The following is a 25,762-nucleotide window of genomic DNA, read 5'->3' as shown; positions in this document are numbered from 1 at the left end:
TCCAAGAAGACCAGGGTTCAAATCCCCACTCAGTCATGAAGTTCATTGGGTAACCTTGGACCAGTGACCCTCCCTCCCTCCAATCTATTTCACAGGATTGTTGTGAGGGTCAAAGATGGGAGAACCACAAGCTCCTGGAAGGAAGACAGGATACAAATGTAATAAGCAAATGAAATTGGGCTCCGGGAGGCAAACCGCAGGATGTGTATCGTCCAAACATCAAACGGGTCATAATAAGAAACAAATCTGTAAACTAACTAAAGTTTGGTTTTATTGTACTTTTTTTTTTTTTAAAAAGAACTCATTCTGGAGGGAAATTGAAAAAATAAAATTAAAAAACCCAAGCTATGTACATACTTTAAAAAATGGTAATTAAAAATGAAGGGGCTGTTTGACTGCCAATTATGCCTAAAGCCCCCCAAAAGAGTCTAAAAACACATGCATGGAAATCTGCTGTGAGTGAAAAGAACAAGTTTCTTCTTCTCCTTCATGCAATATGTTTGCAATTTAGTAGGTATAAAAAAATGTGTTCTTTTATCAATCCAGCCAAGGTTTGCTAAAACAATTGAATAAGTATGAAGGGGCCTGGAAGCGAGCAGTTGAACACACTTGCAGCAGCGATTATATAAGCATGGACTTCTGCCCATCACAACAATAATGGAAGGCAGTGGAAGGTTTGCTTGTGCAGTCTGGCTCCTGATTCTGTTGCTCACAATAGTCATTCTGATCTCAGTAGGAAGGCATGCATGTGTTTGCAAGAATCTGGCTTGGACCGTGTATGAAGTAATCATCTCTTTATTAAATCTTTTTGCTGGCACCTGTCAGCAACAGCTTGTAAGCATGTTGTGGGGAGGGGGGAAAGTTTATTTTTCATATCCCAATTTAGGCAGCGCAACAGAATGCTTATTTTGTAAGAGCGATGTCTTTCTCCCGGCTTCATATTTATTTTCTCTTCATTCGATGACACTTGCATCCCACCCTTCCTCCAAGGAGCTCACAGCAGTGTTATTCTAGTTCCCAAATCTTTTTTTTAATAGCTTATATGTGAGAGAGGGCATAGGATGACTTTCCCGAGTCCATCCCCAAAGCTGAGCGGGGAATTGGAGTGAGCAGATGTGGGTTCAAGTCCAACATGCTACTCATTGACATTTAACTTGGGGATTGGGAATGACAAATTGGTTGCACCCCCACCAAACGTATGCCATACCAGTGGCACCTCTGCTATTAGTGTCCCTCTCCCCCCCCCTTTTCCCTTTTAAAATATTTGGCTTTTAAAAACATTTATTTAAGAGAAAGAGAAAAGCCAAGAGATGCAGGGGGAAAGGATGATTAGCTGCAAAAAAATAAATAAATGTGGAGTGTTCCTTTATCTTTAAAGCCGTGTAGAAGAGATTCTGGTAAGAGTGCCTTGTCCATTTCTTCCTGGTGAGCTGCAGCCACTGAAATTCGTCATCAGCAGGAACATGGGGAGATATATTATGCCAAGTCAGATTATTGGCTCATCCAGGTCAGTACCACCTAGGTCAGAGTGGAGGACCTCTGGCCCCCCAGATGTTGTTGGTCTCTAAGGGCAGTATCCAATGCACTCCTCCTGTTCGCGAAAGGATTTAAGCTTATGCGATGGAACATTCCAAAAATGTCCTAACTATTAGAGCAGTATGACAATGGAACCAATGACCTAGGGAGGTGGTGCGCTGTCTAACACTTGAGGCATTCAAGAGGCAGCTGGACAGCCGCCTGTCACGTATGCTTTCGTTTGGGTTCCTGCATTGAGCAGGGGGTTGGACTCAATGGCCTGATAGGCACCTTCCAATTCTATGATTCTATGATCTTTGATTCGCTCCTCTCCTCCCCTTGCACCCTCCCAAAATCTGCTCTAGAGGGCTGGGCAGGAGGAAGGGGAGAAATGTCCATTGTGCAGGTGTAAACCCTCGTGCTAATGGAACAGGTTACTTAGTGCCACACTGAATACAAGCGCAACTCAGTTCCAGTCAGTGTGGCCAATGGTTTCTAAAGCACCGTAACATCTGAAGGGCCACAGGTTCCCCATCCCTGGTGAACACTCATCGTCAGCCACTCTCCAAGGCCCACCCAGCTTTACCTGCATGTGCTGGGAATTTGACCCAGGATCTTTGATGTGCAAAGCATATACTCTACTACTGCCCTGTGGCTAGGGATGGGGTGGGAGGGAAATGATTCAGTTCACCTTTAAAATTTGCAATTTCTGTAACAGTACATGGACTGAAAAGCAGCCATCCTTCAAAATGCACACTTCTCTGGATCTTGTTGTGCTGTTTGCCAGCCAGCTAATGCATATCCTGGGGAAAGTGTACATAAGAATGCATCGATTAGTGAAAATAGCATACAAAAATGCATACAATTAAGGAAAAATCACTTTCTCATTTTTCCAGTCTTCAGTTCTCCACCGTTCCACAACACTTTGCGATTTATTTGTTTTTGAAAAAGTCCTCATGAAAATTCTTCAGCATTTCAGTGTGGATTTCTGCTAATAGCACATGTTTGTATGCAATCTTGCCGACTATACATATTTACAAAGCAATTGACCATAATATATTGCATTTTTGTATGTTTTTTATGCACACACTTTATGCATTTTTGTGCACGTAGCTTTGCATTTCAAAATTTGGAGTACAACTTTTGAAGGATGGCTGCATTTCAGTTTGTGTATAATTTCCGAAAGTTCACTTCATAAAGTACTCAATGAAAAGATTCGGTTTGCTTTACCACCCCCTAGACATGGTTAACTCTGTGCTGCCTGCCTTAAATAAGAATTCCCATGTAACTCCTGCTTACTTCAGGCAATGAGTGGGTTCCCATCAGGGACTCCAGCCCTCTCACAAGCCTCAGGAGGTTTCACATATTTTTAAGAGCATCAGACATTTCTGAATCGACAAGCCGTTTAGTCTGCAGGGCTGTGAGGGATAGATTCTGTCTAGAAAAACAGTCCAGAAAATTGGAGGGAAGTTCTTAAAAAAGCGATGTGAGCATTACAGCAGCCACTTACACTTCACTAAAAAAAGAACACCCAAGGAGGGCACAGATTTGCATAACATTAGCATATGCTAAAAACAACCTAAGAATATTCTCTCTTACCAAGAGTTTCACCAAGGGTGAGGAAGCATTTTTCAGCCTGTGGGCAAACTCCCAGGGGCTATGTGCCAGTGGTAGGAGGGACCAGGTGGAGAAACACATGTAAACTGTCCTGTTGTATAGTAGGTTAGTTTCTATGTGCTCTCACACTGCGGCGGTTGGCAAGGCAGCACAGGCAGGGAGGTGCTGCATGCCTGACTTTCTAATGCCAAGTGTCACTGTGGCTTACCAAGAGGCAGGAGTGCAGTCATCCGGGGTCGCAGAGGGTCATACACCCCTCAATCTTTTGGATGCAGGGTCCCAGCAGGATCCCTATGTACAAGCCAATCAGCATGAAAGTGGCGCATGTTAGCCATGGAGAAGAGTCTTGTCACTTGGCTTAATAAGATGTTTCCTAGTCCTTTCATGCTGATTGGAGCCAATCAGAGTGGAAGCAGTTGAGTTAGCCACTGAGAAGACCCAGTAGCTAACATGCAGTGTCCCCTTTCACTCTGAACCACAACTCCCATCACCCCTGCCCATGGGCTATGCTTGCTGGGGATGATGGGAATTGTAGTTCAGCAACATCTGGAGTGCCAAAGGTTCACCACCCGTCGTAGGGGAAGTGAGTTTCACAGTCTCCAAAATCCAAATCCCACACTTTGCTTCATTTCAGAATTTTTAAAATCAAAAGGTTTCTGGCAACATTTTGCCCCCAGAGAGAGAGAGAGAGATTTGGAAGGGGTGCAGTGCACATATCAGTTTCATTCCGGTTCTCTAATTCTGTACTTACAGAAGAGACAGTGAATCCTGGGGACATGGTTGCGAGGGGATGTGCTGTAACTAATCATCAAGAGACCCTGCACTCCTGAGTTTGCCACTACACTACTGCCGAGATGGAGAGGGCCGAGGTGTGGGCATGATGTCGGAGCCAAGCCAATGCTCTTGCCACTGTGCCTGCCCCTTCCCCTCTTGGTAAGTGGCATTGGGAAGCCATCACAATGCCACCCTGCTTGCCACCGCTGCACTCACACACCTTACTTTATCCTCCACCCAGGCATTATCAGAGTATTCTGGCCACACAAAAGCACTCAGGGTGCAAAGTATGGCCAGTGAAGCATGTAGTCAGGGTAGAGGTCCAAGGGCCATATAGAAAATCATGCAGAATTTAAGCCCTTCCAACGAGATTTGTGTTGATTTAGAAATGGTGTGCAAAAAATAATTGCTGGTATAAACACAGGTGGACAACCTGTATCCTGGGGGCTGCGTACGGCCCCCAACCTCATTGTGTGTGCCAATGATGCCTCCTGAAGCTGCCCCATTCTTCCATCCCATTACAGTTCCTTCCTTCCTGTTCATGTCCTCCTTATTTTTCCTGGCTTCCTAAAGTCTCTCCCCCACCCCTGTTTCAGATCAATTGGAAAGGACAGTGTTTTGTTTGATTTTTTTTTTTACGTTTTTCTTTAAAAGAAACCTGTTTTTCTTCCAGCTGTCTTAGAACAATTTGGTACGTTTCTGCCATCTGTGTATGTGACTACAGCACAATAAAGTCAGAAAGGAATTGCTTACAGTAGCTTTCCAGAACAGTAGCTGTATTGGTCTGTTGTACTTTTTTTTTTAAAAAAAGAATCCATCAGCTCCTTCTCTGAGCATAGCCCCACCAAACCAAGGGGTCTTACTTCTTAATAGACCTGGATATGTTTGGTAATTCTAATATGAGGATGCCATGGTAAAAATTAAAGCAGGTTTGCCTTTATTCTGCATTAGTTAATTGAGGACACTTTTGTCTCTGGCTCCACCCATCACCTGTTCTACCTTCACTTACCATTACCATGTGGTCCCTGACTATCAAAGGGGTCTGATTGCAACAACAATGACAAAACAATGAAGTACAGTACTTCCTTTTCGTTTAAAAAAAAATCACAACATTGTCTGATATTAGACAAGGAAGAACTAGCTAGGCCAGGCTTACAATTTGGCTAACTACAGCAAAAGAGAATTATCTCAGAGCTATCAAACAGTGAGATGCTTGTTTTGGTAAACTGTTGGAACCAGGGACAGCACCAGGCATGCCGGGGCCCTTAGGCACCAGCCTGCCCTGGGCCTTGGCGCACACACACACACACATGCACGCACGCCCCATCTACCTGTCTTTCTTGTCTTTTGCAGCTGTGCATGCTGTGCGCACAGGGCTGCCATTAACCAAGATGGTGGCTGAGGTTTCCCTAAGGGGCTGAAGCCTCCGCCGCCATCTTGGTTGATGGCATGCATGGTGCTATGCTCACGCATCCCTGCCATCAACCAAGATGGCGGCAGGGGCATCAGCACCTTAGGAAAACCTTGGCCGACATCTTGGTTAATGGTAGCCCTGCATGCGCAGCTTGTGCAACTGCAAAGGACAGGAAAGACAGGTAGGTGGAGCCAGTGAACGGGTGAGTGGTTTGCAATCTCCCTCCCTGCGATCCGCAGCAGCTACCCTGCCACAGATTTTGGAAGAAGAGTGCTACTACTCCCCCACCCTATTGAGAAGCCCCTCAGGGGGCGTTGGCCAGGGCCCAACCTAGCCATCCTTTGGCATCGGCCCTGATTGGAATCCTTGGCTCTATTTTTTTCAAGAGACCATCAAGAGCCCTGCCCGTCCAGCTTAGTTGTCAAAATGGTGTGCCAGCCAATAATATTTGTGGATATATATTGCAAGGCCAGGTGAGATGCTCACGTAGGCCCAAGACAGATGTATATCAAAGAGAGTCTTGCAGCAGCGTGAATGTGCTTTGAGATCACTTTTTAATGTATGTGCAATGCATTTGTCACGGCAATCCTACAGATGTCTGCTAGGAAGTAAGCCCCATTGCGTTATATATTGTTGTGATGGGACTCCTATACCTGATGAAGCACAATGGCTAGCATCTTATGTGACTAAGATCACATCTGCACCTTACATTTGAAGCAGCATTAGACGGCCATGGCTTCCCCCAAATAATTCTAGAAAATGTAGTTTGTAAAGGGTTCTGAGAGTTGTGAAGAGACTTCTGTTCCCCTCACAAAGATAAAGTTCCCAGTGTGGAACTTTCCCCAGGGAACTCAGTACTGTTATCTCTGTGAGAGGCATAAGGGTCTCCTAAAACTCTCTGCACAACTCTTCACAAACACAACCTCCCAGGATTTGGGCGGGGGGGGGAGCCATGACTGTTTAAAGCAGCATCATACTGCTTTAAATGTATTGTGCAAATGGGTTCTCAGAGTAGGCCAACTGAAAGTAATGGACATGCTCCATAATTTCCGTGGGTCTACTCTGAGTATGACTAACATTGGCTAAAACCCATTGAATTCAATGGGACTAACTCCCAGGTACATGGGTATAGGACTGAAGCCTCTAGCACTCTAATTGCACCATTGGGCCAGATTCTGACCCAGTAGGGCTAAATGGATGCAACCAAGAACAATATATTGTTTGAATCAATGTAGTTTAATAAATACTGTGAAATGATGAGGCCACATTAAAAAAAATACACTAACGTAAGCTCAATCCCAGACCCACCTACCCACCAGGAAGCCAAGAAGACTACAAATTTCGTCTTGTATAATCGCAGCAATCATAAACAACTTATGAAGAAGGAAAAACTGGCATCCCTCACCATTAGCATTGATCCCTCTCCCCCCCTATTTAAATCCAATGGACTGCTGGGAAAGGCATGTTAAGTGTTGGATAATGCACAAATTACTCCCAATTGGGTTTCTACTGGGCCTCTGAAAACCTGAGTAAATTGATACTCACATGAAAAGAATTCTTGGGACTGAACCTAACCTTTTCCATTTGGAAGACTGAGAGTGTGCACATGAGCATAACCTGCACATCCTCAAGACACCCGACTGAAGAAAGGCTAAAATAGCAGTAACATATGCAGCTGGATCTGATATTCTCAAAGGAGCCATTCATTAAATGTGACGATTTCCAGCTAGACAAGGAAAGATTGAGTCATCAGACTGCACAGTTATTAAAAAAAAAAAAAAAAGGACAGAGAAGGAAAAAGGGCTTGAGGTGTGTGGGCTGTCAATCAACACAACAAGTGGAGACAGAAAATGACCTTGCAGGTGCCTACATTAGACTTACTTGCAAGGGGATTAGGAGAGCAGGTTAGTAGCTTAACTCCTAGTTCAATCAGGGCAAAATACATGAATGAAGCTGAATGGGGTCAAAGAGGAATCCACAGGGTCTCAAACCACTTTACATACCTCCTTGGGGAAGCCCAAGTGGCATCTGGAAAACTATGGCTCTTTCTCAGTTTTCAACAGAAAGGCAAAGAAAAAGAAGATGGGTGTAGGTATGGGGGAAAAGAGGATTAAAGAGCAGGGAAAGCAGAAATGCTTAGCTTTAGAAGAAATATTTCAGGAATATTGTAGATATCTGTACAACCTCATATCGACAGGGTTCTTCTGAAGGGTTGGACCATTCCTCTGTCTGAACTGGTGGAAGGACATATCAGCAAGGGAAACCAGGTGCTCCAATGGCACAAGGTGGCCTCTCTCACTGGCAGGAGCCATGAGAACATTGGACCATCAGATCAGTCCTGCTGGGTCAGATCAAGGTGCATCCATCTAATCCACTGCCCTGTTTCCCACAGATGCCCATGGGAAGCCCACCCACAGGACGTGAGCACATCGAGGTCATCTGCATAACAAGAAGGAATCTGCCAGGCCTGACCATTTAAACAGCCTCTTCTACTAATCACAGACACACAGGATGTTAAGAGATCCTGAACACTCGCTTAGTCTAACCCTCAGCCCCATAACATTTAAGCCCTCTTTGTGTGTTTACTGGAAATGTGTGAAGAGGGTTTCCAACATGCCTGCTAGAAACCTTCTCACACTGAGAGCTCCTGGATCAGGCCAAGGTAGGCCCATCTAGTCCAGCTTCCTGTTCTCACAGTGCTCAACCAGTTGCCTCTGGGAAGCCCGCAAGCAGGACCTGAACACCACAGCACTTTTCCCACTTGTGATTCCCAGCAACTGGTAGTCAGGGGCATACACCCTCCAGCAGTGGAGGTCGAATACAGCCATTGTGGCTATTTTGTTTTATTTATTTAACAAAATTTATATACTGCTTACTTGATAGCAAGCCTCTAAGCGGTTTACACAGAATAAATGTGAAAGTTTCATTTTAAAAAGATGCCAATAAACCTAAATGTTAAAAACAAATTGACATAACGTTTTATCAAAGTATCAATAAAATCAGCAATTTTCAACCCATTATACATAGTTACAATTTATTAAAATTGCATGTTAAAAGTTACACATTGAAATTACACACCTTGGTAGGCTTGCTGCAACAAAAAAAGGTTTTTAGCAGATGCTATAAACAATAGGCGCCTGCTGATATCAATGGGCAGAGAGTTCCAGAGTGTAGATGCTGGCCGCACTGAAGGATCAATTCCTTGCAAGGAACGAACATTATGGGGCCCTTGTAAAAGTGCCAGTTCTGCAGACTGAAGCGATCAAGTGGACGCATGTAAAGTAAGGCGATTCTTCAAGTAAACTTGCCCCAATCTGTTGAGGGCTTATATACTAATATTCATTCATTCATTTAGTTACTTATTTAACTCGTATAGTGCTTTATGTTTCAAGAAATCTCTGAAGTGGTTTATGTTCAACCCAGCCTGGTGGAAAATCAGCAGCCTGGACAAATATCTGAGCAGGGGTGCAATATGCTGACAGGGTCTCATTCCTGTTAGCAATTGTGCTACAGCACTTTGCACAAACTGTGTTTTCCAAATCTGAATTTGTTGATACACCATTTAATTCCACCTGCAGCCTCACTTTCTAATAGGGATGGGCATATCTATCAATTTCAGTTTCTCTTAGCTTTTCCATTTTTCCAGTTTTAACCAAGTGTAAGGGGAGCCCCACATAGACTGCATCATCATCATCATCATCATCATCATCATCATCATTTATTGGATTCATTAGTCACAACACTGTCAAAAACACAAATAAATATATCATACCATAAAACAGAACAAAAAACAACCCCCATAACAGCCACGGGAAGCTTTGGCAGGTCCCTAATAATAAACAACGTCAATGTAGTCCACCATAGCCTGGGAAAAAAGATACATCTTTAGCAGGCACCCAAAAGATCTCAACAAAGGCGGCAGGAGGACTTTGGTGGGGAACATGTTCCATAGGTGGGGAGCCACAACTGAGCATGCCCTCTCCCTTGTCACCAACCTTTGAGCCTCCCTCAGAAGGGGGACCTGGAGAAGGGTGTTAGACAAGGGTCCAGGTATGTTCATATTGGGATGTAACCCAGTCGTGAACTTAGCAATGCCCAGACTACTATGGTCCTTGGTCCAGGATCAACTACAGCTGTTGTACCTGCCAAAGGTGATAAAATGGGCCCCTAGCTAATAGCCATTGGTGGCCTTATCCTCCATGAATTTGTACAATTCGCCTTTAAAGCCACACACGTTTGTGGCCATCACTACATCTTGTAGGAGCAAATCCCATAGCTATGTGAAGTATGAACAAACACTTTCATCTCTTTTGAATCTTCCGACATTCAGCTTCATTGGATGGCCCTGAGTACTTTCAGAGAGGAGGGGAAATTGTCTACCCCATGCATAATTTTATGCATCTGCAATGTTCATTCAAAAAAAATAAATCTAAAAGCATAAAAGCTTCACATGCAGCAATCCAACACAAGCATGAACTTCTAACAGCCACTCATTGAAGGTTGGCCCATTGGGGCAAATGGGGCCTGCCCTACCAACCTCTGTCTGCCCTCAGCCAGCCCTCACCTGATGGCCTTCTTACTTACAACCAGTCCAGGGGGTGGCAGCGCTCCCTGTCTGCTTCTTGCTCTTCCCTAGGCTCAGTGTTGCCCTTGTAGAACTCAACAGGGAGGAGGATGGGGACAGAACTAGGATGAGTTGGCTCTACCTGTCATTGGCTCTGACTCCACCTGTTCTTGGCTCTGGCTGTACCTATGGTTGGGCTCCCAGCCTTCTGCCCTACTAGTTCCAACCATCACTTACTATCACTAAGGTCACCAAAAGTCCCCATTGTCACACCAAGGCTCATAGGAAGTGCTCTTATATTGAGTCAGCCCATTTCGCTCATGATTGTCTACACTGACTGACAGTGGCTCTCCAGGGTTTCCTGCTGGGAGATGCCAGGAATTAAGCCTGGAACCTTTTGAACACACAACATGTGCTCTGCCACTGAGCAAGGCCCCTTCCCGTGATCATCATCATGCCACTGATAACAAAGCTGTGCTACCGCATGATATCCAATACATTTGCAATTATGGGAGCTTTTTTGGGCAATCTTTCTCGGGTAATTCAAATCCACCCATGATTATTCAAATCATCATGTCATATTAAAGACAGAGGGAAAGTTGGCTATCTATACCGTTCCATCTCACTTAATCCTTTTAGTAGTGTCTTTTGCTGAAATGCTCCGAACGGAGGTTTACTTCTCTTTTGGGTGAGCAAATACCTTTCATGATTTATTTGTTTCATTTATGAATCGCTTCCCATCACATATCCCAAAAGGATTTAAGAATAAAACCACTCATAATACAAGCATATTTCAAAACCATTTTCAAAACCATGCCGATACAGTCTGGGATAAAAATCTCAACCTCCAAAATTCCATTACGTTTTTGCAGGATGAGATCTGAATCTTCAGTCTGCATCTTCTTTCTCGTCCCTTTCCCTCATTCCGCTCCCCACCCCATCTCCGATCCCCCTTGAGCCAGCAGAGTTAACTGGAAATCTGAACCATCTTCATTCATTGTGCCTGATAATGGTGAATTAAAGGCCCCTAAGCCTTGTACCCAGTGCAATAACTTGACCAAAGTAATTATATGTTTAACCAATACGTACAGAAATGTTTCAGACAACTGGCACTATTGCAGATGGGGGTGATGTGATGGAATGAGCTTACCTTAATAACAACTCTCCAAAAGATATTTGCCAAGCAGCCATTTAATAGGACAGCTCTACACAGAAGATTTCAAGCACGTCTGAATGGATTAAATTGGATTTCAAGGTCTTCTGCATCTGAAGTATCTGCATCACTAATGTGACTTCTCTGGTGTTCAATATTTTAAACAGACGGTTTAAAAAAAAACTTCCAAGAGAATACTACAATGAAGGAAAAGAAACAGAGCAGCTAGAAAGGGACAAATCTATCCATTCTGGTTTCTTTCACTTTCTTATTTTTTCAGTCTTAAATTGTGATAGCCCCATTTCCACACCACTTTATGAAAAAAGGTCTGCAATGATTGGCTAGGGAAATATAACAGAAACTAGGGATAGGGGAGAAATTCATTTTCATGTGCATTTAATTCCGAACCTACCTAATTTGTGCATTCCAAAACTATATGCAAATTGAAATGCAGCTCCCTTTCAAATGTTGCACTTGTGTGAATTTTGACATTCAGTTCTCCAAACAAACAACGTGCACAAAAAGGTGCATATTAGGAGAAAGTGTGCATAACATGCATCTATTAGTAAAAATAACATATAAAAATGCACCTTATTTGGGGAAATTGCATACAAAATACCTCTATTAGGCAATGGAGGCTGGTGGCTGTGATGTCAGTGGAACAGTGAATCCACTCTGGGTCTTAGTCCAAATTGTCAAGGAGCTGTCCAAGGTGCTGAAAGAGCCCTGAAAGTTCAGTCTAAAATCTGGAGCGGATTCACTGCCCCACTGACATCAGAACTGAAACCACCTTTGACAGCTCCTTAAATGTTCAGATTAAAACCTGGAGTGGATTCCCTGCCCCACAGATCCACCAGTTCCCACTGCTATTAGGAGCAATGTGCACTAAAAAGCACAGCAATTTTCCTAAGGGCTTTTTCTTCCTTTTAAATTGCAAAATGATGTGGTAATAGAACTGGATTTAAAACTGGAAAAATGGAAAAGCTAAGAGAAACTGAAATTGATAGATATGCCCATCCCTATTAGAAAGTGAGGCTGCTTCCAGACTGTTGTCAATATGCAGGTGGAATTAAATGGTGTATCAACAAATTCAGATTGTGCAACTCCAGTAGATTTGGTGCTCTTGTGCAACATACTTGCTTCCAGTGAAATCCACAACACCCAGACTTTTTGCAGCAAGGAAAATGATGGGCAATGCACAAGACAGTGTGGGTTAACAGTTATTTGACATGATGTTGTATAACCTCTTTGCAAAAAAAGTCAGAATGAATGCTCAATAAACAGGGATTGTTGTATAACTTTCATGCAAATTTTGTGCAACAAAATCAGGATGAATGCTCAATAAACAGGGTGTCTGGAAGCAACCTGGGACTATCCCTGACCTGGATTAATTGGAGAGTATTGCCAAGGTTAAGGGATCAGAAAATGTTATGTAGGCACCAAGTCTAGGGCTCTAGCAGGCCAGTCTATACAATCAGCAAAATCAGACAGTTAAAACTTTACTTTGATTGTACGATCTATATTCTACCTCCACTGTTGGAGGCAGTATGCTTCTGAATACTAGGCATCTGGTTGGTCATTGTGAGAACAGGATGCAGGGCTACATGAATCACTGGTCTGATCTAGCAGGCTCATCTTATGTTCTTCTCAGTTCAGGTCATGGGTAGCGGCAACAGGAATGCACTTCTAGCTCCACTGTAGGGACAGGTGAATCTGTCTGTTTTAGCTTCTCTGAATTTCTCATTTTTCCAATCTTAATTCTGGGCTCCTACTGTGAGGAAGGGCAGGATATAAATCAAATAATAAATAAATTAATTAATAAATAAGCGGGTTCTGCACAAAATTGCAGCTTGCAATTCAAAAAGAAACACCTCAAGAAAATTCATCAGCATTTTCCCAATCTTAAACTGTTCTCCACAAAATTGCAGTTTTCAATTTAAAAAAAAAGGTCTCAAGAAAATTCATCAGCATTTTAGTGCAAAGTTCTCCTAACATACATAGTATGCAATTTTGCCTAATATACACATGTTCCCCATGCAGTTTCCTCCCAATATAATGCAGTTTTGTACATTATGAATATATGCATTTTCATGCACTATTATATGCAAACTTTTGCTCATTACTTGGCTGAAGAACTGCATTGCAAAATTCGGAAAAGTGCAAATTCTGATGGATGACTCTGTTTCAGTTTGTGCATTGTTTTGCAAGGGCAAATTAGGTATGTTTGCCTTTAAATGCAGCTATTTTGGCACATAAGCAGTAAAAAAAAAAATTCTCCTCCATTCCCACTGGACTGTAAAACTTCAGGCTGTAGATGGGAGGGAGATTAATCAAATTTCTATTGTTGTTGAAGTGAAGCTGAACCTTTCTTCCTAACATGCTAGAGGGTTTTTTTTACATGCAGGGTGTTCTCTTTTTTTTTTCATACCAGAGCTTTTATTTATTTATTTATTAGATTTATATCCCGCCCTTCCTCCCAGTAGGAGCTCAAGGCGGCACGCTATTACTGTGCTAGCTATTACTAGCACACACAGCACACACCTCAGCAGGACAATGTCAAGCAGGAGTTCCTTCCACTATTTGATCGGAGCTCTTGAATCATCCTTTGTCACTGTGAAGAGTTTGATCATAAACAAGGAGGATTGATGACGAAGATAAGTGTCAGATGTTCAGTTCTCAGTTCTGTGCACAAGAGATAACTGCAAAACTGTACCGAAGGAGGTTGTGAAGCACCCGGAAAAAGTGTGAAATCGGATTAGGATTTGGAAGCGTAAGATTGATGGGAGGAGAACTGGTGAGAAGACTACAATGGGCAGCTTTCCAAGTACTCACAACAGGAGGCTGATTTAAGACACCATAGATTAGAGCATGATAAACCTATTCCAGTGCTCAGAAAAATCATGTTCCCACTTTGGAATGCAGGTGGGTAAAATTATATGTTTATATATACCCAGGGTCAAGAGCTCCTTATGGGTAGAAAGCACACAGGTCAGAGAGAAACCTAGGCTAGAACCCTTCTCTGTGACATACTAGCAAATGGTAGCAAATGTGGTCTCCTCCTGATCGTGTTGGACTGCAATTCCCATCATCCCTGTCCATTGGCCATGCTGTCTGGGACTAATGGGAAATGGAGCCCAACAACTTCTGGAGGGTATCACATTGGCTACCCCCATGCTAGCCTTTTCCAGAAGCAGTAGATTTTTTCACTGGGGGGGGGACACCATTTCAATCTCAATACCCCCTCCATATTTTGAAGCAGTGCAGTCCCAGGAGGACTAGCTCCAAAGTATATTTGTTTGGTGGGTGAAATGTTTTGTGCCCGTGGAATGTTGATGCACCAGAGAATGCATAAGCAGGTTGTTGGTAACTTTGTTGCATGATAGATTGCACAATCTGTTGCATAATGAGTTTCCAGTGTTGTGTGGGTTCCTTTGTTGCGCAACATTAAAATTCACCAGTCCTCTAGCACAAGAGCCCTTGCACTAGCCGCCAGAAAATGCCCCCTTATATAACCAGTCGATCACTGGTGAGGGCCTCCTGCAGATATCATCTTCTCAGGAGGTCTGTTCTGCACAGCATAGGACCTTTAGTGTAGTGACACCTACCCTTTGGAATTCCCTCCCCTTAAATATTAGGAAAGTGTTGTTTTCATTGCCTTTTTGGCGCCTACTGAAGACCTTCCTCTTTCAACAAGCCTTTTAAGTAGAGACCTTATCCCAGTTTGTGTCTATGTTGGAATTGCTTTTTAAATATGTTTTTAAAGGTTCTTTTAAAAAGATGTTTTTAAATATGTTTTGGTTTAGTATGTATTAAAGTCTTTTATTTTTAAGATGTTTTTGTTTATGCAGTGTTTTTGTTTGCCACCCTGAGTTCCTTCTGGGAGAAAGGCCGGGATATAAATTTATTAAAGAAATAATTAATAAAAGAAGAATGCTGGGTATAGCCCCTACTTGCAACCTGATCCTTTTGACTGGAGATGGCCAAGATCGAACTTGTGGCCTTCTAGAGGCACAGCATCTGTTCTGCCACTAACCTACAGTTCCCTCCCCAAGTTCTGAATGTGATTTCCAAAAGTTTTAGGGTTATAGGGTGATAAAAATGTAACATTGACATGTCATCCGCAAAGCTGAGATCAATAGGAACTGACCAGATTGTGCTAGCGCAATCCATCTAACAAACTGAAACGCATCATACCGCTTCCTTACAGGGCTGTCATTTCCACACTGCACTATTTCCACTCAGCGGACCTTTGACATTACAAGCACTCCTGCCTCTTTAATTACAGGCATTTAAAAAACGGTGGCAGGGAACTTGTCACTTAATGCAGAAAATGAGTGTGCTGGCAATGCTAACTAATTTATCTCCAGCTCATTCCTGGAAGTAATAATCATAGTTTTAAATAAAATAAAAAGAAGCTAGAAACAGAGATTATAGATGGCTGATTGCATCTGTTTTGCAGGGAGCTGCACAGGGTTTTAAATTTAAAGAGTATTTGTAGGGGGAATAAATAGGAAGAAATTGTTCCAACTTCATACAACACTGGTGAGATGAGATGCAACAAGACCAAGCAGACCGAGCAAATCAAACAGAATAGTGTTGCACACACCCCAGTCTCTGAGCAGTGTAAGACTTCCAGGGGTTCCTGTGCTTACCCAGGGTTTGGCTTCCTTAGAATGAAGGTCAGCAGAGACTGTGGTGTCTTTAGGATATATTATTTATTTACACATATATACAACCTGAGCCTACGACCATACTACCCTAAACACGCCTGATCTTGTCTGATCTCAGAAGCTAAGCAGGGTCAGGCCTGGTTAGTACTTGGATGGGAGACTGACTGGGAATTCCAGGTGCCATAGGCTTAGGGGAAGGCAATGGTAAACCACCTCTGAATACCTCTTACCGTGAAAACCCTATGAATCAGACAGATGGATGGATGGATGGATGGATGGATAGATGGATAGATAGATTCATAGGGTCGTCATAAGTCGTGATCGACTTGAAGGCATATAACAATAACCATACAACCTGAGCATAAGATGGAGGGGTTCAAAGCATTAACAGTCCAACAGATCTTGCTACCGCATCAGACTTCCAGGGAGACACCCCAAAGCCATGGCTTGGAATTTAGCTCAGAGAGCAAGCAAGCCTCTCTATGTCTCTTCCAGCTACTACCTTCTAGCTTCATACAGACTCAAGAAACACATAGGCCACTTCCTGGCTCCAGGAGGAAGGGGGCCTCCAGCCAGGTGAGAGGGGAGGAATGCCTCATTACTATGGTAACAGATCTTCTCTTAGCCAAGTCCTTACACATGTTAAGGCATTAGCCTTTGAAAGGAATTTGTTTGACCAGTAGAACAGGTTTCTCTGCTAAATCCATCTACACAGATTCAAAATCTGAGGCTGAAAAGGGACCCAAAGGGACCATCCATCTCAACCCCCCCAAACCTACAACAACTTTTTCATATCCACTAACCTCTGTCTGCCCTCAGCCACTGCCCCACCTGCCTGCCTTCACATTCAGTCCAGGGGTGACAGCACTGTCTGTGAGCTTCCTCCTCCGTCGCAGTGTAGCCCTTGTAGAACTCATCAGGGAGGAGGATTGGAATAAAACTGGAATGAGTTGGCTATGTTTCTTATTGACTCTGGCTCCACCTAATGTTGCCTCCTGCCTTCCACCCTACCATTCCTAATGGACACCAGCCACCATTGCTGGATTATTCTATTAATCCTCTATTCTGTACTGTTCTGTTCTCAAGCTTGGGGTCAGCAGGGGTCACCCAAGGGCACCTGTTAAGGCAGCCTTTCCCAACCAGTGTGCCTCCAGATGTTGTTGGACCACAACTCCCATCTTTCCTGACCATTGGCAATGCTGGCTGAGGCTGATGGGAGTTGTGGACCAACAACATCTAGAGGCACACTGGTTGGGAAAGTCTGTGTTAAGGTTACTGAGGATTGTGAGGTTTAACCATTAATTCCTCATCCCAGGGAATTCTGGAACTGTAGCTCTTTGAGAAGAATAGTGGTCTCCTAACAACTTTCAGCACCCATGACACAAACTGAATCGAATTTCTCACACATCCCTAAACCATGGCTTAGCTCCAGGTAAACCAAGAACACACCTTGGCTACAGCTGGTGATTTGTCTGGAACAAGACAAACCATGAGCTCCAGTTTTGGTTACATTCTACATTAAACCATGGCTTAGCTTCAGGCCATGATATTCTCTTCAGGAGCTTACATGAAGATACATTAGCATTGAGCCATGGTTTCACTTTGATTACGTGCAAACTTGGGCACTAGGACTGATTTTAGAGAAAACATATTTAGGATGTGAATGTTAATATCAAAGCGGTCCTTGAGTGTTGCAACACCGACACTTTGGAATTCCCTCTTCTTAAATATTAGACAGGCGCCTTCTCTGTTATCTTTTCGGCGCCTATTAAAGAGCTTCCTCTTTCAACAAGCCTTTTAAGTAGAGACCTTATCCCAGTCTGTGTCTGTGCGGGAATTGCTTTTAATGATGTTTTAAAAGTTGTTTTTTAAAATAAGTTTTTAAGGATTTTTTAAAAATATATGTTTTAAAGTCTGTTTTTAAGATGATTTAAAGTGCTTTTAGTGTTTTTGTTTGCTGCCCTGGGCTCCTTCTGGGAGGAAGGGTGGGCTATAAATTTAATAAATCAATTATAAATAATAATATATACATTGTTTTTCTGTCCCACAAGATAAGATTTCTGTGAAAAAAAGCTCTCTCCCCACCTCATGAAATGAAGTCTGCCCCTTTTGTGCCCTCCCCACTGTTTCAAGGCTACATTTGAGAGTACATTTAAAAATCATTCCCACACAACCCCCTCCCTGTTCTCGTCATGTTAAAGAGATTTGTTTTTTCCTTGTTTCATTTTCTTGTACGAGTTATTAACTGTTATACAAGATGCTTATTTTCAATCCTGCAATTGAAAGATTAGAAAGAAACTCAATAAGCTACAATAAGGAAGGCAAGCATGCTTATTAAGGACAAAAAGTTCCGTTTGGTTCAGGAGGGGTTCCACTATTTCTACTGCAAGTTACATTTAGTAAGTTCAAAAGATGGACACAACTGAATGAGGAAACACAGACCACACCCTGCCTATAAAACGTTATGAAATAGGGCTGCAATGTGAACAATTACATCCCTCTGTAATTGGGGGGACGGTTGTAGCTCTGTGGCAGAGCATCTGCCTTGCATGCAGAAGGTTCTGGGTTCAATTCCCAGCATCTCCAGACAGGGCTGGGAATATCCCATGTCTGAGACCCTGGACAGCTGGTGCTAGTCAGTGCTGAGCTAGATGGATCAATGGGTCTGACTCAATATAAGGCAGCTTCTGATATTCCTATATTGGTGACAAAAATGCCCCCCCACTGCAGACCCAGCCTCAGTCCCTCAGATGCTGAAGATTAGTGGAGCCAAAGAAGGCCAGATCCACACCATATGTTTAAAGCACTATCATACTACTTTAACAGTCATGGCTTCCCTCAAAGGATGCTGGAAGCTGTAATTTGTTAAAGAGGCTGAGAGTTGTTAGGGGACCTCTATTTCTCCTCACAGAGTTACAATCCCCAGAGTTTCCAGGGAAGAGGGATCGATGGTTAAACCACTCTGAGAACTGTAGCTCTGTGAGGGGAATCAATCCCTCTTCCCAGGGAACTCGGGGGATTTGTTCCTCCTCACACACCTGTCCAGTGCAGGAGGAAAACTTCTGAGCAGGGTTCATATATTGCTCAGTTAGAAGTCCATAAGTGAACTGGCCCAGCCAAGTCCCCACCTTTCAATTCTGGGAACCACTCACCCACAGAGTCTCCATCTTAAAGGGATCCATTTTTAGTTTATTGACCCTCTGTCAGCCCACCACTGCACCAAGGCACCAGTTCAGACCAGCATGGCTTCTTCTGAGGGCCCCTCCAAGGCTGGTTTTTTGGGGGGGAGGAGGAGCAGATGTATTCTGCAACATGTCATTGATGTGGTAATAGTGCATTGATGGTGGATTTATACTGGACTGTCCACACATCATTCCGCTTTATTAGTTGTTCGGCAATGGTTCCCCTATGTTTTGCCCGGACGAGAAATCTTCCTTGAACTCTGATCATGTCTTTTGCTTGCTTGGATGGAGGATACAGGGAGACGAGCGAGTATGTGTAGAAAGAGGTCTGCTGTACAAGGATAAAATTAGCATTCTGTTCTCCACCCACTTTTACATCGGGCCCCACCCACCACTGGCATGTGGCCTCCAGAAAGTTCCCTAGAAGGGGATATGGCCCTCAGTTTGAAAAAGATCCTCCACCCCTGGATTCATGATACAGAAGCTCCAACAAGCTGAGGGTAAAGCAATACAAAATTGGGGGTTAGGGGCACTGCTTTACACTGGTTCCTCTCCTACATGTGGGCCCAGCGTCAGAGAATAGCATTGGGTCACAACGTGTCCACCCTTTGCAAGGTATCACAGGGCACTATTTTGGTCAAGGCCACATTCCAGCCACATTCCAAGAACACCCCAGCAGGGTGCAAAGCAGAGCCAGTGAGGGGTGTGGCCTGGGTAGGAGTATTGATGGAGAGGAGGTGTGGCCTGTGGAGAGTCCTAAGGGCCAGATACCAAGTCCTGGAGGGCCACATTCAGCCTCCCCCCCAGCCTGATGTTTCCCCTCCTAGCATTATTAAAAGATCCTATTAGCCATCAGATTTTACGGGTGGAACTGAGCACTATCTGTTGGCACAGTTCTAAGGGAAATCCTGATGGGAGTTTTGTAGCCAAGGTCAGCAGGAGCCAATGAAGAGCCGGAGGTCGTCAGAAGTTAGCTCAGAGAGAACAGGGAGGATAAGGATGGACAAATCTGTCAATTTCAGTTCTCCAAGTTTCTCATTTTCCTAATTTTAAATCCAGGTCTCCACACATCCACAACAATTTATGTGTTGTTGTTTAAAAAAGAAAATCCTCATGAAAATTCATCAGCATTTTAATGCAAATTTCTCCTAATAAGCATGTTTTCATATGCAGCTTGGAGTAACAGACACATTTTTGCAAGCAATTTCCCCTAATGTAATGCATTTTGTATGTTATTTTCACTCATAGATTCATTTTTATGCACTTTCCCCTAATAGATGCATGTTTGTACACATTACAAAGAAGAAGAAGTGTGCATGGTGAAGGAGGCCGTGTTTCAGATTGCATATCGTTTCAAAAAGTGTGGACATGGTAGACTGTCCTTTAAAAGCGAACTGAATCAAATTTCTCCCCCAAGTCCTAATGGAGGAGCCGGAGGAGCCTCACAGGATGCATCTGCTGCTGAGATGCCCCACTCGAGTCTGCAGCTGGATTCTTCAAGGTCAGACGCTCACTGAGTACACTGGGAAGCTCGTCTTCTCTCGCAAATTGCCCGAACGGACTTCAGAACACAGTTGACTCCCGACCTTCCCATAATGCATCATCCAATTGTTGAGCATGGCCTTTTGCTCGTGGCCTTGGCTGAGCGGCCGCCAAGCTGCTGTAACCTTTCAGCCCTCTCCTTTTGAACTCTGCTGTCCTCTGCTCTTTCTCGGCCACGTTACAGCTCCTCTTGATCTCCTCTCAGCTATTTCTGCTCCAGCACAAACTCTTAAATCTCCTCTTTGTCAACCCTTTTGATTAGTTGCTTCCCTGGAGCACAGCCATTGGTTTGCCAGCTTCCCCTCCCCCATCCAGCTCTCCTCCCTTCCTCCCGGCTGAAACATTAGGCTTCTATTTTTAAAATCGTTCGTTTCTTGCTCGCTTTTTGTCAAAGCATTGAGACCAAGCCAGACATCCTAAAGCAAGAAACGTTTCTCAGTATTCCAGAATTCCTTCAAAGACTCAGCCCTTTTAAATACCAGATACGAAAAGGGGCAGCTCCCTCAGACAACTGATTTGGGGTGTCTTGAAAGGGCAGCAGATTTGTTATTTATTCTTATTATTATACAGTAGGGCAGGTTAGGTTCTAGACCCCTGCCAAAAAGTGAAAACCACAGAAAAGCGGATCAGCTGTAGCGCGGGGGTCTGGAACCTAACCCGCTGATTGCGCTGGGAGGAGATCAGCTGTAGAGTGCTACAGCTGATCTTCCTCTCCTCCGGCACGATCAGATTGCCCTGCTGGTGCCATATTAGTGGAACTCCAAAAAGTGGGGCGCCGAGAAGCAGGACTCTACTGCAGTCATTTTCTGCTGCTGGATGGATGGGTTGGAGAGGTTCAGGTGGGACTTTCTATCTCAGGTGTCAAAATAACTGGCCTGGCCTTCAGTACTATGCATCTTGACCTGGAGGGCTGCATTTCAGTGGCGGTTGGTGCCCAACGGGACTGATGGGGCGTGCGGCAGAGAGCCCAACAGTCGGTCCAGTCAGAGCCAATGACAGGTGGAGTCAACTCTTTCTAGTTTTGTCACCATCTTCCTCCGTGCTGACTTCTGCAAGGAACAGCACAGGGACCAAGGAGGAGGAAGCAGACTGGCAGTGTCACCCCCTGGGCTGGCTGTAAGTAAGAATGCAGGCAGGTGGGGACTGGCTGAGGACAGACTGAGGCCGGTGGGGCAGCTGCCCATTCGCCCTAATAGACCAGCCTGCACTGCTGCGTATGTTGCTTCACCTCACGCAGCAAAATGGATAGCCCTGATTAAGGGTCGTATCCAGTGCTAGTTCTACTCAGACTAGACCTATTGGAATTAATAAACACGACTAACTTAGGTCTATTATTTTCAATGGGTCTACTCTGGGTAGGACTAGCCCTGGATACAACTGTAAGGTCACATCCACACCATACATTTAAAGCACATTGCTTCCCCAAAGATCATGGGAACTGTAGATGGTTAAGGGTGCTGGGAATTGTAGCTCTGCGAAACTACTGTTCCCAGGATTCTTTTGGGAAAGCCATGTGCTTCAACTATTGCATATAGTGTGGATGTGACCTAAGGTTGCAATCCCAACACTACTTGACTAGGAGTAAGTCCCACTGAATTCAATAGGACTTACGTTTGAGTGGACATGGTGAGGCTTGGGCTCTCTAGCCAGTCATATAGCAGTGATTTCTTATCATTATTAACCATTTATTTAGGAGATATATATCCCACTTTTTCCGAGTCCCCAAAGCAACGGACAACATTGATAAAGTGCCACAGATACACCAAAAACCATGTTCATAAAACAGAAACAGACTAACCAGCCTCCCACTGAAGCAGGAGTCAGCATCAAATGTTCCTTCTCACAAGGTAGATCTGTTGGCCCTGTGATGGGGAATGGCCAGCCTGACTCTTGTCTTTTTTTTGCCCCTCTCCCGATCTCTTCTTCCTTCCCCCAGGGCAGACGGTGTCTGGGGAGAGTTCCAAGGGCCAGTTAGAGAGGCCTGGAGGGCCACATCCCCCCACCAGACTTGAGGTCCCCCACCCATGCCATATAGCTAGAGGTGTTTAAAAACCCCTTCCTCTGCCAGATTCCTCCATGGATTTTGGAGCTCTGTTTTACTGGATACCTGCTCCCACAGTGGGAGGGGAGATATTAAGTGAGTAGCACAATGCAGGCTACATTATATTTCTCTTCCAGGCTGGACAGCTTGTCACAAGCATAGGAACAGGGACTACACTCTTATGATCTCTCATGGGTAGCTTGTGGTTGGAGGGTGTGTGTGTATCTTAAAAATAATGTAGGTATTTTACAAAACAGCCACGAGGCTGCTCACATTCTGGGGTGGGATGGAATGGGCAACGGCTTTCGCTGTTAACAATCCAGTCCCATGTTTTGAATCCTGACTTCATCATTAAGGCAGAATCTACTTATCTTGCCCTGAGGTATTCCATCAGGTGATGAATGTTTAATTAGATTTAGGGTTTCAAACCTGGCCTCTTACCATCTCTTTTTCTCTCCGTCCAATTTAGGCTATGGACACCCTTGCAGTTCTACTGGTTTCAGTGCGTTTCCACCTCTGTGTCAAACTCTGCCCCTTTTTACTCAAAATCTGGGATTTTTGAGATCGGATGCGTTTTCCCTTCAAACCGGCTTCACACAACCTCAAAACAGTTTGGTCAATCATCCTGTTGCGACTCTGAGGTGTGTGCAATGGAAACACTTTGCTGTGGGTGCTCCTAAAAGGTCTGACATCAGTAGGGGGGCAAGGCGTGTTCCAATCAAACAATAAAGATGTGTACAGCTGGGTGCAGATTCATTTCAAACCGCACCCAAACAAAACAGTCTCGCTGCTTTTTAAGGAACTAGTGTGCATGTAGCCTTAGATTCCAATGGGAACTCAGGAAATTGTGTCAAGTTAAGTGAGGTAACCATCACTGGACTTTTTCACACATCCGATTGCCAAAAGACATTTCTTTAAATTGTGATTAACAACTGGAAGACAGTTGCTTCAATGAGCATTGATGTCTGGTGGCTACTGGCTACTCAGTATATCCCCATGATTGGGGGCTAGACAGAAGGAGTCTGGCAGTTAGGATGAAGCCAGAGAAGGAGAATCCTTCCAGATGAGTGTTTATTGTGAGATCAGGGCTCCTCATTCACATTTTTTTACAGTGTCCACATGACATCCCTGGCATCAAAATCCCAGCCTGAGTCTCCCCGCCTCCCTCATTTAATCTCAATTTATCCTTTCTGGGGGAAATCTGATTAGCGTAAAGAAAAAACATGTTGCTGACATTTATGATTTCTCACCAATGCATTTGCAAATTAAGCCCCCATCTAGACAAACCCAGAGGCAGAGGCCCAAGTGGTTTTTTTTAAAGTATTATTTGTTTTTATGCAGCTCGCTGGCAAGAAGGAGCCTTGAAGGGTTCTCTGTGGGTATGCTTTGCTTTGGGGGACTGGAAGCTGATTTACAGAGTAACATTGCCCTCCTGGGCATCATATCAGAGGAATCCCCCGGTTGGAAAGAGCTGCAAAAGGAGGAGAAGCACGCATGCAGTTTGGCAAGGAGAGTTCTCTCCATTCCTGCTCCCCCTCCCCCCTTTTTTGGATATAGTACAGGAATCCTTTTGTGGGTTTTGCATGGTGAAAACTGATATAGAACAGCTTGGGTTGATTTTATGTATTCCCTCCCTCTGCCGCCCTCCCCCCTGTTGAGCACTGGAACAAACTGGTCAGGAAGAATGAATGTTTATGCAGAAGGACGTCATACAAGCCGTGCGTGCCAATTCTCTGCAAGTTTATAAGGAAGCCAGCCAGACGAGGTCTCTAGTCTGCGCTTTGACCCCTGGTCGCCTTTTAATTTTTCAAAGTTTATCTAGCCCCATCTCAGCAGTGCTTGAATGAAAAGTGATCTCCCGACTCCTGGCTTTTGGCAGGAGGAGACTTCCCTCACATGGAAAAGTGTTTAATACCAATTTAATGGTCTGTCTAGCCACTGTTACATCCCTCCTCTCTCCGTCCCTCTCTCCCACTCCGACTCTCCCTAGGGCCTCCCCCTGACAAATAACACTGGAACAGCGCTCTTAGAAAAAGACCTTCTTTCTTAGCTTGCTGGGATTCAGAAAGCCGTTCCCCTCCCTAAGCGTTCTTCAAAATTCGTGTTTACGATGCGTTGCGTTGGGAAAGATGGAAAACTGTAAAATGAAACCATGTTATGAATTAGTCAGCATGTTTAAAACATGGTTTCATTTTATATGATTTCGTTTTATATATACTACATATAAAATGGCTTAGCTGTGGATTTGGAGAGGGGGAAGAGAGAGAGTTGGGATGGGAGAGAAATTCAATTCAGTTCACATTTAAAGGTGAGCCTACCAATTATATTAGGGGAAATTGATTTGCAAAAATGTGTATATTAAGCAAAATTGCATACAAACGTACATACTAGATTAAATTTGCACTAAAATTCGGATGGATCTTCATGAAGTTTATTTTTTTTTTAAAAAGTTGCAAACTGATGTGAAAATGTGGAGAAATGAATTTAAGACTGGAAAAATGAGAAAACGAGAGAAACTGAAATTGACAGATTTGCCCATCCCTAATAGGGATTACATTTCTCCCACTTTTTTGTGTGATGTGCCAGTTTTAAAAGAGAGTTCAGCACATCCTAGAGGGTTTTTGGATAGTCAACTCCACACTGCCAGCAACTGCAGAAGTGAGACCTGTGGAAACTATGCTATTGGCATGGCATTTACCAGAGATGCTTTCTTAGGGCACCTCCAGACATGCATTCATGATGATTTGGGCTCATGATGGTATCAGGGCAGTTATATGCGGTCCTGCTTTCAACACTGTGCCTGCAAATGTTTCAGGGCAGACATACTGCAATGCTTTGTTTGCAGTCAGTGCATGTCTTACAGCTCCCTGCTAAAATCCTGTAATGTTTTATCTCACAAATGTTCTGGGGTGTTTTTTTCTGCCCTGCCTTTGTTGCACTATAGTGTCAGCATGCCACTCCAGATGGTAATAATGCTGTGACATTGGGGAAGCATCACAGAATAAATAATAAAGCAGACTGGTGTGTGGGCAGTCCAGTATAAATCTACCACTAAAGTACTATTATTGCCTCAATGAGATGTTGCAGAATACATCTACCAAAAAAAAAGTCAGTATAGAGGAGCCCCTAACTTAAAAAATTGTAATCCAAGGTTTGTACCCAGCTAAGGCTACATTCAGAAGTGCACTTTATTGTGTTATTTTTTTTCTGATTATAATGCTAACGCTTCTGTCCTGAATTCGAATATGTCTTTCAACTGCACTACCTGTTGTGTTACGGAACTGTGGTTT

The 25,762-nt window shown here is 43.9% G+C and overlaps 1 protein-coding gene and 1 pseudogene across 1 annotated transcript in view; one reads left to right on the top strand and one right to left on the bottom strand.

Annotated features, from left to right (window-relative positions):
- Window positions 1-25,762, bottom strand: part of TMC3 (transmembrane channel like 3) — a 228,700-nt gene that overhangs the window by 121,998 nt on the left and 80,940 nt on the right. The window lies entirely within an intron of this gene.
- On the top strand, window positions 15,778-15,896 carry LOC133370146 (5S ribosomal RNA; annotated as a pseudogene).

Source organism: Rhineura floridana, chromosome 14, assembly GCF_030035675.1.
Source record: "Rhineura floridana isolate rRhiFlo1 chromosome 14, rRhiFlo1.hap2, whole genome shotgun sequence".
NCBI classification, from domain to species: Eukaryota; Metazoa; Chordata; class Lepidosauria; order Squamata; family Rhineuridae; genus Rhineura; species Rhineura floridana.
Note: the sequence above shows the minus strand (reverse complement) of the source record. Positions and strands in the feature narration are given on the sequence as shown.